Raw genomic sequence first — 4,869 nt, 5'->3', positions numbered from 1 at the left:
GCAATTGTCTCGCCATGAGCTCTCTCACGGTGGGCGGTTCTGTGGATAGAAGAGGTTGGAGAACTAACGTTGATTCCGCTGAAAATACATCTCGACCTCTGGGGCAGGACCAAATTTAGTGTGTTGTAAATTTCAATTTGGTCTGGCCCCACAGGGCGATGTTTATTTTATTAAATTTTACAGTTTTAGTTGTCTATTGTAACATCCGGCAGATAACCACTCGTATTATCTTGATACTTATGGAGAAGGGACGCCGGTTCCTCATTGCCAGAACCAGAGCTGCTTATTTCCCATCCCAGAGATCTGGCCACTGCTGCAGCACCTAAAAGGCAATAATAACAGATCTGGTTAACTATGGAACACGCCGTTGGGAAGCGCTCGCTGCTTTGGTCACTTACGTATGGTAGCTTCTGGGGAGAATGCCGCCGACCCGGGGGAGGAAGAGGAGTGGCGGAAGGGAGGTGTTGAGGGTGGTGTAGGGGTGCGAGGCCGCCTGCTCTCTAAAGATGGTGGAGGCGTGGTAGGCCGCTGGGTCATTACTGCGTCTGTAATGTATTCAAATATTTCCGCAACCCTCTTATGTCACGTATGCAGGTACAAAAAAATTGCAATCAATGATTGTTAACTTACGTGGCGTCCCGGGCTCTGGGCTCCCACTGGTGGCGGAAGGTGTTGTACTGCTGGCTATGGCTGGTATCCGTTGCCGCCGCTGTCTCTCTACACATAAAGTAAACAAACGCAATCTTTAAAAACACATGTAGAGTGCTGCAGATCAAAGCTAACAATATACTGAAACTGAAAATTTATATCACACTTCACAGGGGTGCGAGGGTGCATGGTCGCAACAGATGGTGGAGGTGTGGTAGGCCGCCTGGTCATTACTGCGCCGGTAATGTCTTCAAATATTTCGGCTACCCTGTTATGTCCCGTATGCTGTTAAAAAAAATGCAATCAATGATTGTGAACTTACGTGATGTCCCGGGCGGTGGGTTCCCACTGGTGTCAGAAGATGGGGTACTGGTGGCAATGGCTGGTATCAGTTGCCGCTGCTGTCTCTCTACACCTAAAGTAAAGAATCGCAATGTTTACACACAAATGTTGAGTGCTGCAGATCAAAGCTTACAATATACTGAAACATAAAATAGAGATCACACTTTACAGGGGTGCGATACTCTGACATGTCTGTGGGCTCTGGTGTTCAATGGTCTGCCTGTCTTTGGAAAACGTATTATTTCATCAGTAGGCCAACCTCCTCCGATAATATTTTTGGTAAATTGAGAAACTAAAAATTACGGACATCTTAATAATTTCAAGATGGTGGTTGAGATTAGGGAACCCGACAAGTTTTCTCACGGACAACATAGCCATTCTGCTTGGAAAATAACTAAATTTTACAAAAACGAGGCATGTTTTTAAATTTATTTGAGGTCACGTTGGCAACCATGAGCGCAAGCCTCCCTCCCAATCCCCCCCCTCCTGACAGCGTGCATCTCCCAATCCCCCCATACTAGTACTTGCCTCGCCTTGCCTCCGCACGCAACTCAGCAAAAATTTGTGGCGTTTTGTAGCGGAGGTCAGCCCACTTTTTCCGCAGCTGAAGCTGACTGCGGCAGACGCCAAACCTCCTCTTCATCATTCTGCTAATGCGGCCAAGCACTTCCCGCTTGTGGATGTTTGGGTGGGCAGGGCGACTCTCCAGAACCTCATAATCCAGGGCATCCATCTTGCTAACAAAAAAAAGGAGCTCTGGCTGCCCCAGAGGAGCAGAACGCAATCTCGCCGCAATTTTAGATTGAATGACCCTGAACGGCAACGCCCAGAGGAGGAGCTTGACTCCGCCGTCCTGCCGCGCGATCGGCATCGCAATAGCGTTGCCGTTTATGGACAGCGTCACATTTGTGACGGCTGAGCGCTACGAAAGGAACGCACATAGTAAATGCCGTTCGAAGGATGGTTATATAATGCCGGAGCGGCACGTAATGTACGCTCGTGGTCTATGACGGCGTGATGACGTTACAGCGTTCCGGCGTGCCTGCGCTAGCTTGTTTTGGTTCCCTGACATCCTGATAATGGCTGCCAGTCGCCGTGATCCTCCTATGGGCATCCCAGAGCTCAAGTTCCTTATTGGAACAATGGATCGGATGCAGTACGAAACAACAGGGCTGGTGCTGCACCGCAACCAGCACAAGGAGGAAGTTGTCCGTGTGGTGTCTGAGGGCCTCAGGAAGCGGTTTGGGATAACTCGCAGCAAGGCCCAGATTGTTAAAAAAATGGGGCGATCTCAAGTCCAAAAGCCCTGAGCGCCTGCACGAGCTTCGCCAGGAGATTCGCAGAGGTCAGTACGCAGGTACCCAAAAGTATGTGGCCCAGTTATGGGGCAGTTTAAACGTTGCAGAGCCACTATGTGGCACAGCTATGGGGCAGTTTGAACGTTGCAGAGCCACTATGTGCCACAGCTATGGGACAGTTTGAACGTTGCAGAGCCACTATGTGCCACAGCTTTGGGGCAGTTTGAACGTTGCAGAGCCACTATGTGGCACAGCTTTGGGGCAGTTTGAACGTTGCAGAGCCACTATGTGGCACAGCTATGGGACAGTTTGAACGTTGCAGAGCCACTATGTGGCACAGCTATGGGGCAGTTTGAAAGTTGCAGAGCCACTGTGTGGCACAGCTGTGGGACAGTTTGAACGTTGCAGAGCCACTATGTGCCACAGCTGTGGGACAGTTTGAACGTTGCAGAGCCACTATGTGCCACAGCTTTGGGGCAGTTTGAAAGTTGCAGAGCCACTATGTGGCACAGCTATGGGACAGTTTGAACGTTGCAGAGCCACTATGTGCCACAGCTGTGGGACAGTTTGAACGTTGCAGAGCCACTATGTGCCACAGCTTTGGGGCAGTTTGAACGTTGCAGAGCCACTATGTGGCACAGCTATGGGACAGTTTGAAAGTTGCAGAGCCACTATGTGGCACAGCTATGGGACAGTTTGAACGTTGCAGAGCCACTATGTGGCACAGCTATGGGGCAGTTTGAAAGTTGCAGAGCCACTATGTGGCACAGCTATGGGACAGTTTGAACGTTGCAGAGCCACTATGTGCCACAGCTATGGGGCAGTTTGAAAGTTGCAGAGCCACTATGTGACACAGCTATGGGGCAGTATGAACGGTGAAAAGTACTATGTGGCACAGCTAACTGCTGACCGAACTTTTTTTTTTCCTTCACAGAGGCAAAGAGACAGCGCCGCCGCCACGAGGCATCCCGCACAGCCTCTTCTGGATCTGTGCCCTCCGGGTCAACTGTCCCAGTGCCCTCCGGGTCTACGACAACTGATCCTAGTAGGTTCCCACAATAATGTGATTTGGATTTGGTTGCAGGTCCCCTTTCCCCCCCCCCCCCCCCGGCAGCCAGTGTTGCCATATATGCTAACAGACCTTTTTTTTTTTTTCCTTCACAGAGGCAAAGACACAGCGCCGCCGCCACGAGGCATCACACACCGCCTCTGATGTCCCAGAGCCCTCCAGGTCAACTCCTCCAGATCCTAGTAGGTTCCCACAATAATGTGATTTGGATTTGGTTGCAGGTCCCCCCCCTCCCCCGGCAGCCAGTGTTGCCATATATGCTAACAGGCCTTTTTTTTTTTTTTTTCCTTCACAGAGGCAAAGACACAGCGCCGCCGCCACGAGTCATCCCGCACAGCCTCTTCTGGATCAGTGCCCTCCGGGTCAACTGTCCCAGTGCCCTCCGGGTCAACGACAACTGATCCTAGTAGGTTCCCACGATAATGTGATTTGGATTTGGTTGCAGGTCCCCTTTCCCCCCCCCTCCCCTGGCAGCCAGTGTTGCCATATATGCTAACAGGCCTTTTTTTTTTTTTTTTCCTTCACAGAGGCAAAGACACAGCGCCGCCGCCACGAGGCATCCCGCACAGCCTCTTCTGGATCAGTGCCCTCCGGGTCAACGACAACTGATCCTAGTAGGTTCCCACAATAATGTGATTTGGATTTGGTTGCAGGTCCCCTTCCCCCCCCCTCCCCCGGCAGCCAGTGTTGCCATATATGCTAACAGACCTTTTTTTTTTTTTTTTTCCTTCACAGAGGCAAAGACACAGCGCCGCCGCCACGAGGCATCACACACCGCCTCTGATGTCCCAGAGCCCTCAGGTTCAACTCCTCCAGATCCTAGTAGGTTCCCACAATAATGTGATTTGGATTTGGTTGCAGGTCCCCTCTTCCCCCCCCTCCCCTGGCAGCCAGTGTTGCCATATATGCTGACAGACCTTTTTTTTTTAACCTTCACAGAGGCAAAGAAACAGCGCCGCCGCCGACAGCACGAGGCATTCGACACGGACTCTGATCCCGAAGTGCCCTCCGTGCCTCAACATCCTAGTAGGTTCCCACAATAAAGTGATTTTGATTTGGTTGCAGGCCCCATCTTTCACCCCCAACACCCAAGACCCCCCCGCAGTCCCACCCCCCCGCAGTCAGTATTGCCATATATGCTGACAGTTTTGTTTTTTTCCTTCACAGAAGCAAAGACACATCGGGAGACTACTGTGTTATTAATGTTATGTTTTTTGACCCACAGCTGACGTCAGTGTGAACAAGGAGGATCTGGAAGCCGGAATAGAAACGCTTATCCACACTATGGCGCGGATTCAGGAGCAGCAGAATGTGGCAATGGGGGAGCTGCAGAAGCTTCGGGACATGTGCCAACAGTTGGCGGCAGGGCCAAAATAGAAACCAAGTGTCTGAACATTTTAGGTTGTGTGTTGTACAGTTAAAAAAAGTTTGTTAATTTAAAAATATATATATATCCCACCAATCAAGCTGTTGAGAGTGAAGTTAAATGAAAAGTTTTTATTATGAACCAAT

General features: G+C 50.5%; 1 long non-coding RNA gene across 1 annotated transcript; it reads left to right on the top strand.

Annotated features, from left to right (window-relative positions):
* Positions 1-4,098: 4,098 nt before the first annotated feature.
* LOC138671940 (uncharacterized) lies at positions 4,099-4,622 on the top strand. Its single transcript, XR_011319490.1, has 3 exons — positions 4,099-4,179; positions 4,297-4,383; positions 4,583-4,622. It is a non-coding gene; the product is annotated as an uncharacterized lncRNA (long non-coding RNA).
* Positions 4,623-4,869: the final 247 nt, after the last annotated feature.

Source organism: Ranitomeya imitator, chromosome 3 (genome assembly GCF_032444005.1).
Source record: "Ranitomeya imitator isolate aRanImi1 chromosome 3, aRanImi1.pri, whole genome shotgun sequence".
In the NCBI taxonomy this organism is placed as follows: domain Eukaryota; kingdom Metazoa; phylum Chordata; class Amphibia; order Anura; family Dendrobatidae; genus Ranitomeya; species Ranitomeya imitator.
This window is presented reverse-complemented; position numbering and strand designations above follow the sequence as displayed.